Here is a 12,665-nt window from a genome sequence, read left to right as displayed (position 1 = left end):
GCGAAATTTTTACAAAGATCATCCAACAATGATTGCAGTAGTATATTGACAAGATTCTGACAGAAATTTGAAGCTGAGTTCCAAAGATGACGTGCAACAATGATATCATCGCTCATGTCAGATGGATCTTGGCTGAAAACAGAGAATACCAGAAAGATGCTTACTTGTGTTTTATTAACGATGAAAATGCATTCCACTGTGTGGACCACAACAAACTATGGATAGCCCGAAGAAGAATGGGAATTCTAGAAGACTGAATTGTGTTCATGCAGAACCTGTACATAGACCAAAAGGCAGTTATGGGGCCACAACATGGGAAAACCTTATGGCTATAAGTCAGGAAAGGTATGCATCAGGGCAGTAATCTCCCCTCATACGTTTTCAATATGTATGTAGAGAAAAAAATTAGAGAGGCTGGATTAAATGAAGAAGAGTGCAGCATCAGAATTGGAGGAAGATTTATTAATGACCTGCAGTGTACAATGACACAAGCTTGCTTGTTGAAAGTGAGGAAGTATTAAAGCGCTTGCTGATTAAGAGTGGGATTAAGAGTGGGATTAAGAGTGGGATTAAGAGTGGGATTGATTAAGAGTGGGATTTCACTCTTCAATGTGGATTACAACTCAATTTAAAGAAAACGAAAATCCTCATAATCGGACCAGTAAGTAACATCATGATAAGCAAAGAAAACATTGAAGTTGTCAAGGACTTCACCCTGCTTGTCTCCCCAATCAATGTTCATGGAAGCAGCAGTCAAGGGATCAAGTAACACATTGCATTGTATAAATCTGCTGCACAGAGACCTCTTTAAAGAGTAGGAAAGCAAGGACATTATTTTAAGGACTGAGGTGCACCTGACCCAAGCCATGGTATGTTCAATTGTCTCAAATGCATGTGAAAGTTAGACCTTGAAAAAGGAAGACTTAAGCAGAATCGAGTTGAATTTTGGTGCTAGTGAAGAATATTGAAAGAATCATGGTCTAAAAAGAAAAACCAAGAAATATGTTTTGAAAGAAGTTGAGTCAGAATCCTCGTGAGGAGCAACGACTGTATCATGTACTTGGACATGTTGTCAGGGGAGGCCCTTCCTGGACAAAGATATCATGTTGGTAAAATAGAGGGCCAATGACCAGAGGAAGACTGTCGACAAGGTGGATTGACACACTGGCAGCAACCACAGACCCAGACATCACAATTGCGAGCCTGGCAGAGGATCTGGCAGTCTGAGTCAGAACCGCCTGGGTGGTTCCAACAAAGAGGAAGTCGATGAAGCGCCCATGCCCAGAAGAAGCGACAAGCTTCCCCACCATGTCTGCTTTAACAGGATCAGGCCACACCCAGAGGAGTCTTGCTTCCAATTACATCATGTCCATGATCTGATCACTGCAGCTTGCATCACATAGTTGGTTATGAGTTGGGCTGCTACCCCTGAGGTTAGCAGTTCAAAACGACAAGCTGTTCTGTGGGGGGTGGGGGGGGGGATGAGGCTCTGTAGTCCTGAAATAAGTTATCATTTCAAAAACCCACTGGGGCAGTTATACTATAGGGTCACCAGGAGTCAAAATTGACTTGGTGACAGTGAGTTTGACTTTGGTGACCTGCACATCTTCTGGAAGCTTACAGTATTCTGGTGGACCCCACAATGCATTTGCTTTCATTGTGTTAGATCACATCAGGGGGCATTTCTGCCAAACTGAGAACCCTGGCCCAGCCAAGTTAACAACAACAACAACAAATTCTTCGTCATGTTTGTATGGTCGGTAGAATTTGTTGTTGTTGTTGTTAACTAGAATAACCAGTAGGCACATCTGAGTGGGGAACACCATGAGGGTACAGTTCACATACACTTGAAGTTGGCCTAACTTGAGTTTAAATGCCAACAACCTGCAACTCGTGCTTTAACTTTATCTAGCAGAAAAGATCAGGGGGGTTGCTAAATCTAGTACTGGCTACAGCTATAACAAATTGCCACACAGTTATTGGCTTAGACGATATAAATGGATTATCTTACTTTCCTGTAAATGAGAACTCCGAAGAGGCTATCTCTGGGCTAAACTCAAAGTGTCTGGCAGCGTTGAATTTCTTTCTGGAGTTTCTAAGAGAAAAAAGTGCTTACGTATCTCTTGACACTTTTAAAGACTACCGCATTCTCTATCTCCCAAAGAAACAAGATTGCATATTATGTATCCTTCTTTCATAATAAATCATTCCCTAACCGCAGTTAAAGAAGATTTTAAAGACCTGGGTAGCTAATTAGACTAAGTCTACCCAGAAAATGTTGGCGAATCCTCCATTCTCAAGGCCCTTCACTTCATCACTTGTGCTAAACTTCTTTTATTCAGTAAAGGGACAATCACAGATTCTGCAGATTAAGATGTGGATAATTTTAGAAAGCCATTGTTAAAACGTGCTGTACCATGAAATTTAACATGAAGCACTTCTCTTCATGAATTTTACCCACAAAAGTTTAGATTCCGAAAATACCATATATACTTAAGGATAAGTCGATGCAAATATTCGCCAAGGCATCTAATTTTACTACAAAAACTGCATTAAAAATTTGTTGAATGTCTATCTAGGTAAGATAGGTGTAATAAACAATTCAGAGAAAAAAATGGGACTAATGGTTCTGGGAATATGGGAAAAGGGGAGGTGGGGAAAGAAGGGGGCCGACTAACCCAGGGACAAGGGAACCACAAGTGAACTAAAATCAATGGAAGGAAAGTCATAGGATGCCTACAGGGGCTCAATCAAGGGCAATGTAGCAGCGAGGAATTACTAAACCTGAATGAAAGTCAAACATGATGGTGGGACAAGAGGGAAGTAAAAAGGAAATAGAGGAAAGAATCAGGAGAAAAAGGACATTTATAGAGACCTAATTACAGGCATACATAGTATATAGATAGATAGATAGATAGATAGATAGATAGATAGATAGATAGATAGATATTATAGATATGAGTACATAGTTCTATTCATACATAAACATATATATGAATAGAACTATGTACTCATATCCATATGTTAAGAATTAAGGTTGCAGATGCACACTGGGCCTCAACTCAAGTACTCCCTAACACAGTAACACTTTGTTCTAACAATCCGGCATTCTGTGATGTTCACCTTCCCAACACGATCAATGGGTGTATACGCAACTATGGTGAAGAAAGCTGATGGTACCCAACTATCAAAAAATATAGTGTCTGGAGTCTTAAAGGTTTGAAGCTAAACAAGTGGCCATCTAGCTTAGAAGCAACAAAGCCCACGTGGAAGAAGCACACCAGCCTGTGTGATCACGAGGTGTGGATGGGATCAGGCACTTAAAACTCAGAATAAAACCACACCCAAGGTGAGGTGGGGTGGAGCATGAAGGAGAGACCCAAAACCCATCTGTTGACAATTGGATATCCCCTCACAGAGGGGTCAGAGGGAGGAAATGAGCCAGTCAGGGTGCAATATAGTACTGATGAAACACACAACTTTCCTCTAGTTATTTGGTGCGTCCTTCCCTCTATTATCATGACCTCAATTCTACCTTACAAATTAGATTAGACTAAAGCATGCACATGGCTACAGATAAAAGTCTGCAACACAGGGAATCCAGGATAGATAAACCTCTCAGGGCCAACAATGAGAGTAGAGATATCAGGAGGATTAAGGGACAGTGGAGAGACAAAGGGGGAATAGATCACAGGATCAATTTAAACCCCCCTCCCAGGGGGACGAATAAGAGAAAAGTGGACGAGGGGTGACAGAGGACAATGTAATATATGGAAAAAATAATCTATAACTTATTAAGGGTTCATGAGGGAGGGCAGGCTGGGGAAGGAGGAAGAAGAAATGTGGAGCTGATATCAGCGGCTCAAGAGGGAAGAGAATGCTTTGAAAATGATGATGGCGGCATATGTGCAAATGTGCTTGACACATTGGAGGAATGTATGGATTGTGATAAGAGATGTAAGAGCCCCCAGTAAAAGTATTTTTTTAAATTATGCTGAAAAACTCTGCTTATACTGGAGTATATAGGTAATTATTTTTTATTAAAAATGCCACATCATATTTCTTTAAAGTGAAACAGGGACATGTAATAAAGCACAGATTTATGAAGGGATTTAGGGCTCACACTTCATCATAGTCCTAATATAAAAGCAGTTACCGGTACTTCTTATAACTTGGCCCTGCTTGTTACTCCTCATTGTGAGGAGATCACTGAAGATATGGGTGCTATAACAACGTGCAGCGAACAAGTCAAATGGTGCGGCTTTTAGGAAAAAGAGCATCTGGGGACCAGCCCCTATCTAGGTGTGGAGCCAACTAAAACCACGTGGAAAAAAGCAACCCATCGGTGTGATCCGAAGATTGTAAAGAATGAAATTCAAACCGAGAACAGGGAATAGTAGCAGGGCTTCAATTCTAAACACAGAGTTTGAGAAATATTATGGATTATAATTGAAACCCCAAATCCATTTGGAAGGTCCTGATGTGGATTGAGTCTTTGGGAATCCCTACTGACCATAGTCTAGGAATGTGAATAGCCTTATTATTAGACAAAGATCATTGTAATGTAAATTCTAGTTAGGTTGGATTATAACACCTTGACCCGTTTTTAATTTATTCCTTTCTCTTTAACAGTTTCTGCTTTCTTTTAGATTGTGGCTTTTCTCTGTTTCGTTTGGTTTTTGTTGCTGGGTCCTTTTTTTGTCCTTCCATTATACGTCTTCGCTAGGAAGCATTTTTTTCAAGAGCATATAGTTTCAATTTTTAATAAATGAGTAAAATCTTCTAATCCTAGATTTCTTTTTTTACCTTTGTTGTAACTAATTTTACTTCTAAAATTAGCAAAGAACATGAGGATTAAATTACTGAGGTTGAATCACTGTTGGGAAAATAAATATATATAGCAAGTAAAATGATTATACCTAATGCCCCTAATTTGCTTTCCATAAAATTATCTATTTTATATACATTAAATGTAGTTGTTCTGAATTTTGCTAAAATGTACCTTGCCAAGTCATACAGATTTTTTTCAAAAGAAAGTTTATTTAATTCCCCCTTCCCCTAAAGCTAGAAATAGGCTATGTGCTCCTTACTTTTTAATTAGTTGCAGCAAAATCATTTATTAGGTGTTTGAAGGCATGTTCAAACAATGTGGTAGGATTCAGTGAGGGAAAATCGAATTTTTACTCTTCCCCAGGCAACTTTTATTTAGTTCGACTCCTTTTGAATGAATGAAAGTCCCGCTTGAATGCCCTCTGCTTGATTTCCTCTCTGCTTCCCTCCTTGTTTCTTTTTAAATGGGTGAGTTTTGTAGAAAGGATGAGAAGTCACATTAGAAAAAGGAAAGGCGGGGCGGAGCAAGCCTTTTATGTTCCCTATTCTCATCTGGCGCGTGTGGAAAATAACGGGGGGCATGATACACGACAAATGCAGCAGATGCAGGGTCTGAGCTGGTGGAATGAAACTCACTTGCAGGAAAAGGAAAAAGATGCCCATGAGAGACATGTGACCACTTAGAGCATGTTTATCAACCAAGGTCAGAGCCATCAGATAACCCTCCAAACAAAAGCTGAATTGTATTTGAATACTTGTACTTTAGAATTAATTTATTGGTGTAGGAATGAACCAGCGCTCACAAAATTATGCTGCAGAAATAAATAACCCTAAATTATGAATGACCTACAATTGTAATAAAATCAATTTAGTTCTGTACATTATCTATTGGCAAGTATAAGTAAGCTTTGCCTTTGTTCTACATATCTTCTCCCAGGACACACATATGGAAGAGACACATATGTGCAATGACATTCCTATGACAAAGTCGGGGGAGAGGAGGCTCAAGATATGTGGTGGAAATAAGCAATGGCGTTTAAATCTTCCTCAAAGAATAAACGTGTGCCACTTCAGGATTACAGTCATAACTCTCTGAAGTTACATGGTCAGCTTTGAATTGTTAGAGGAGTAATTTATTCAATGGGAGGCAGGGCAAGCCACTTGACACATTCTTCTAACAGACGTGGTGAGGTGACAAGAATTGGAGACCAGAAAACAATCCAGCCCACTTTTAAGCACGTGTTATGGGAGGAAGGAAAGCTGCCGTTTCCCCAGAACCACTGGGGTTCCCACAGCCTCCTTTGCTGACAGAAGTTACAGAAACTTGTGAACAAACATCTTGACCATGAGATTTGTCCTATGTACTTTGGATAGGTTATCAGGAGGGACAAACCTGGGGGCAGATAGATATCAGACTTGGAAACATAAAGGGCCAGCAATACAAGAAAGACCTTCACCTTGTCGAATTCGCACACCGGCAACAACAATGAGGCCAAGCACAGTAACCAACCATTTTCAGGATGGTGCATGAGAGGCGGCATTTCATTCTATTACTCTGTGAAGGTCTCTGTGAATCAGAGCCTCCCAAAGACAATACTTTGGATAACCAACTTTCCACACAGTGCAAAACTTCAGGGGAAACAGAGTGTTCATCACATTACACTTATTGCCCATGTGAAGTGCAGAAGGAGCCCTGCTGGTGTGCAGGGTACAGTGAGCTGCTAGGGGGCTGAGTCAGAACTGACTCGTTGGCAATGAGTTTGGAGCTCATTAATTTTTTTCAGCACATAAAATTTTTAAGAGAGATTATTAGTTTCTTACTGTGTTAGTTCGGGTTTGACTAGAGAAACAAATTCATAGACACCCATATGTGTATAATAGAGAATTTGATATCAAAGAATAATTGTATATTGAGAAAACATCCCAGCCCAGTCTAGATTAAGTACTTAAGTTCAATATTAGCCCATATGTCCACTACCAGTCTATAATTTCCTCTTCAGACTCACACAGCACATGCAATAACACCGAATGCAGGAAGATCACAGGCCAGTGGGAGGAAAGTCTTGTGGATGCACGGTGGTGGAACCATCTCAGCACTGGCCTGGGTCTCCATGTGGCTCCTCCAGCTCCAGGGCTCTGGTTCCATCTGGGGTCTGCTTGTGGCTTGTCAGCAGGAAGACAAGCAGAGTGAGTAGTGTACACCTGGCCTCCAGTGAGCTATGTATTTCCAAAGCTCCTCCAAATGAGGTCATCAAGCTGCAACCTGATTGACAGGTGAGGCTTCACTCTTTGCCAGTTGACAGGTGTTTATGCAACTGCCACACTTACTGAAAGTGTATGCTTCTGCTTTTGTTTTATGAATGGTTTACTATTTCATCACATTGAATCACGTGATCGACTAAAGCAGTACATTTCTCAGGTTCCATTGCAGCTTAAGTGGCTAATATGATATTAGTGCTTGTTGATGAATGTGGTTGTGTGTTAGTCTGGGTAGACTAGAGAAACATATCCATGGACACACATATGTATATAAGAAAGAGATTTATATACAAGAGCAATTGAACATTGAGAAAATATCCCAGCCCAGTCCAGGTCAAGTCCATAAGTACGACATTATCCCATATGTTTGACAGCAATGCACAAAGTTCACTTCAGACTCACGAAACATATGCAATGATGCCGAATGCTCACAGGCCAGTGGGTAGAAAGTTTTTGGATCCATGACGTAAGCATCTCAGTGCTGGCAGGGATTTCTACGTGGCTTCCCCAGCTTCAGAGGTCTAGTGAGCTGAAATGTCTCCCAGGGAACTAAGAAGAGAGAGAGAGAGGTGTCTCCTGCCTCCAAGGAGGAAGTAGCAGATTTCCCAGAATTCTTGGGAGAAAGCTCTGCCCACACAAAAGTCTCATTGGCTATCTCCAGATTGACAGCCTAGACTCCACCCCTGCACACTTAATCCTTAAATTGACATCAGATTAGGTGACTACCTCAGAGTGTTTACTGTAAAGTTGAATTTTATGTGTCAACATATGTGTAGGCTGTGGTTCCCAGTGTTTTGACCAAATACTAGTCTAGCTGCTGCCATGGAGTGTTGACATATGATTAGATCATTGGGTAAAACATATTACTCTCTATAATATAATGTAATAAAGTCAATTAATCAATTGAAGTTAGAGTGGTTCATTTTAGGGTGGATTGTAAATACAATCCCTTCTGAGTATCAAAGATCCGAAAAGGCACAGAGACATGCACACAGGGGAAGACAGCTGATGTGTGAAGATCATCATTGTTTTTGATTTTAAGAATTGATAGTAGAGACTGGAAATTAAGGGAGAGGTTTATTGGAGGAACCAACATGCTTAACACCTGATTTGGACTTCTCGCCTGTAGAATTGTGAGGCGGCAATGATGTGCTTTAAAATCACCCATTCGTGCGATCTCTGCTAGGGCAGCGGAGGTAAGTAAGGCACTGAAAAAGTACTCCTGTGGGGTAGGGAAACGTTATTATTGGAACACTTTCACACTGTCTTCCCCCACTTCTCTCTGTTTTCTGCCCATAACTAAGAGCTCAGTGGATGTAGAGCAATAGTTACTGTATGCCTTGAATTTGAATATGGAAGCTGAATGTTACAGTTGCAATTGTTGATTATTGAGACTGTTTTTATCCTTAATGGAAATTCGTAGGCTTCATATCAGTCCGTGAGTGCCTCACTCTGGATTTTTAAAGTTTTTTATGAAGGGTAGAATTGAACTTTATTCTCTGGATTCCCGTGGTGAAAGACACAGAGAGAAAAAGTTTGCCTTGCATCAGCCTTCTGTGAGCAACTCGTCTCGGTGAATGTGATCAGCCCAGAGGACCTCATCTTCCTACTCGTTGCTCTTTGGCATCTGCGTCCACCTGATTGTCTCTCCCAGCCAAACCTATCCCACAAGTCAAGCTACAAAAACTGTAGCACTTTCCCCACTTGTTCTCAATGACCCATGATTAATTTTTTGTACAACAGAGTCTATGTCCCGTGGCTATTAAGAGAATTGAAAATTTCATTGAATACGAATGAAGTTCATTTATCTCTTTCATAAAAGAAGTCCAGGGCTGATAACAGCTGCAGGTTATCTAAGGCATGAAGAGCATCACTTGTATTTGTGAGATGAAATAAGAAGAGGAAGAATGAGCAGGAGGAGGATCAGTAAGAAAAACAAAATATATGTGTGTGTGTCCATATGTAAAGCTTCCTGTGAAGAGGAGAGTGAATGGAGCAAATGCTGCCAGTGAGCGAGGAGAAGTAGGCTGAAGACTAGTTCCTACAGGGACTGAACAAGGCGTCTACAGCTCGAGATCAGTGCTTGTCAGCTACTGCCTAGTGGAACATCTATATCTATTGCCTGGGATTTGAAATCCACACTTAGGTACTTCAAAGAGGAGGCAGGACTAACAGTGGTTGAATAATATTGATAATCTGGTTAGGTGGAGAGAGCATGTTAATCTTTTTCATGCAGTTAATGTTTCGATTATAATAGCTAAACACATGCATTTGTGTACTCACTGATAGCTAGATTAAAAATGAGAAATTAATGATTAAAATGAGCAACCTGTCAAAGAAGCAACCTAATGCTTTTAATCATTTATATTATAAAGAAGCCACTGTTTTGTTTTCCTTTCTAGTCCTTTTTTCTCCTGGGAAACAGGAGAGTAATTATCTCCTCCCGCTCCCCCGCTCCCCCCAGTCTCAGCCTGTTTCTTAGAAATGTATCACTTCCCTTCAAATTCTCACAGTTAAATTTCTCCATTTAGAGCTATTTTCTGTATTTATCTTGCTGATGCTACTTAGTACAGACCAGCTAGCTATCTTGTTGAAATGGAAGTGTTCGCAGTACATTCTTTTTCCTTCCTAAAGTGATTTCAAGACTGATAAATAAACAAGCTGGAAAAGCCAGAAAAGTACTTGTCCGTTGCTTTTAGTGTTGCATTTGTTTCGTTCAGGGGTCTTGGAAAGGACTGAATGTATGTTATTTGATTTATTTTACTGTCTATTGGTGTATATTTGGATTTGTGTGTTTTAAGCAGAAACAGAAATGACTTGATGAACCAGATCCACAAAAGTAACTTGTAAACCACTTAAAATGTTGATCTTTAAACAAACTCCAGTTGCTTTCTGCCCAAGTGTTTCTGCTAGCGTATCCAGGGGGAGCAGACAGGGAGGGCTCAGGTGAAGAAGCTGAGAGGACCGGGGTGGAAGCATGCCTTGAAATACAGTCCGTGCTTTTCAGAAGAGACAACCTAACCAGGATTTAGCAACATTTGCTCTGAAGTTAAAGCTCTGTTGAAAGTCTCCGCTGCATAAATATGCAGGTCTAGTTGAAAGAACATATTTTAAGGTTTTTCCATTGATTCCTGATGCCTTGTTCAAAGGAGATATGTGATTGATATACACTGGATTACTTTATCACCTTTCAGAGTACTAACTAGAATTTTCAGTTTTAGAATATCAGAGAATTCGTTTTACAATGTACCATGGCAAAAATTTAACAGCAAACAACACTGAATAATAAAAGCACCATGAGTAGGCATTGCTCTAGTAAGAAAGCAGGAAAAATTAGTCAATTGGTAGGGAATTTTCCAATTCTAAATTTGGCCAGAACATAGTGCCTAACACCTACCCAGAGCCCCTTCAACAATATGTTCTTGGCTATTTTAAGTAGCTACCAGCATCCAGACAGTAGTTTGGGAGCTACATGTTAAGGCAAAGAGTGGAGAATGTCTTAAATTCTAATCCCAATGTCCCTGTTTGTATGGTTTATAAATATGCCTCAATTTTCTTGATTAGCCTATTTTATGGAAGTCTAATGGGATTTCATTCATGTAATGCAGTTAAACTTCCTGCCAGGAACCAATAAATTTGAAATGAATAACAATATATTAAAAGAAGTTTTGCCTGTGATAGGTAAGGTTTTGTATCAATTTGGCTGGTCCTTACTCTCACTGGTTTGATGGATAAAACCCAGTCATCACCAATGATGAGATACTCTCGAGGGTGTAGCCTGTTTCCAAAATATATATGCTGTGGAAAAGCTTGTTTTCTTTCTGCTGTGTCAGTATCTTGCATCTGACTTGTTGACCTCCCATTCTTTGGAATTGAGTCAACGGCCTGCTCTATTGCTTTCTGATCCCGGGTGGGGTAGGCCACCTGTCAGCTGACCTTCACAGCTTGGATTCACTCACTATGCCAGCCCAAAGGCCTGTTACATTGCCTGCTTATCCTGTGAGGTAGTTAGTTTATGGTGCCAACCTGGCCAATAAACACATGTGGGGTTAATTGAAGAGCAGAGGGATAAATGGCTCAGTGAGCCTCACCTTTCAAGTTCTCAGGTCTCTTGCTTTGTGATGGTCAGACCAGGGTGCAGCTACCTTAACCAGTTCCCTGCTTTAGCTGACAAAGCTCACTTTCTGCAAGACATCCCTGAGGAGAAGCCACATGGACCTACCCCTATGCAACCCTGGGTGCTGGAGCAGCCGTGTGGAGACCCGTGCAAGCACTGAGATGCTTAAATGTTCACTGATCCCACTTTCTCCTGCAGTAGGCATCATAGCATGTGTTTTGTGAGATGGAGGAGGACTCTGTGGATTGGTGGTGGACTTTTGAGTTAATATTGGACTTGTGGGTTTGGGCAGCAGTGGGTTGGGATGTTTTCTTGATGCACACTTAACCTTTATATAAAACTCTCTCTTATACTTGCGTTTCTGTGGGTTTATTTCTCTAAAGTACCCAGACTAACACATCCCGGGAGTTTTCAACTGTCAGCCATCTTCCTGTTGACCTTTAATTAATTCTCCTCTGCAGCCACAAACCTCACCTGCTGACCTCAAATTGACTTGCCACCGCAGCCACAAGCTTACTGTCTTCCTGCTGATCTTGTGTCCATTTGCTTCTGAAGCCAAGTAGAGATGTCTCCAACCTCGCATCGGAACCACAGACCTGGGGCTTGTCTGCCATTACAACTGTGTGAGTCATTTCCTTGATATAAACCTCAGTAGATCATGATGATAACCAATTTTATAAATATTTTGCTAAAAACATTAAACTCAATGCCATTGAACTGATGCCAACTCATAGCAACCCTATAGGGCAGGGTAGCATGGCCCCTGTGAGTTTCTGAGACTGTCACTGTGTTGGGAGTAAAACAGGCTCCATCATTCTCCCATGAAGTGGCTGGTACTTTGTATAACTATAGATGCAGAAATATCTATAGCTAGTTCTGCTTCTGTAAAGAACACAGCCAAAGACAATGCATGAGAAGTATTAGAGTGTATGGGAGAGAAGAAAGACATACACTTCTTCTTCAGACAGAGAATGAAAATTAGAGTTTGAAGCCATCACGACTGTTACAACTGAAATAACGAGCCATGCTATTTTCCACACCAATTCCACTGTCGGCTGCTGCCCGTTGCCTCAGTATGGTCTCTGCTTGTGTCAGGGGCCCTCTGGGTGCAGGAGGTTTCCAAGTTTACATGCTACATTCTCACAAAAAGCATTGACCAAGAACAGTATATGACACTGAAAAGTAGAATGGTGGTCTCTTAATGTAACCACCAACCAGATGGGCAGCATGATTTTCTATGCAAGTATTGGCAAAGGGTAAGTCTGGTTCATTTTCTCAAACTGAGAAAATCACATTTTAAACCCCTTGCCTGTAAGCCATTTAAAGCTATTGAGAATAGCCACATTTCTTTAAAAATAAAGACACAAAATGTGCTAGGATTATTTAGGTAACTCACTACACTGGGAGAACATGAGTGAGTGGATTCAAAAGATCTTAGGGATGTAGCATAAGGAGAGGT

Source organism: Tenrec ecaudatus, chromosome 13, assembly GCF_050624435.1.
Source record: "Tenrec ecaudatus isolate mTenEca1 chromosome 13, mTenEca1.hap1, whole genome shotgun sequence".
In the NCBI taxonomy this organism is placed as follows: Eukaryota; Metazoa; Chordata; class Mammalia; order Afrosoricida; family Tenrecidae; genus Tenrec; species Tenrec ecaudatus.
Note: the sequence above shows the minus strand (reverse complement) of the source record.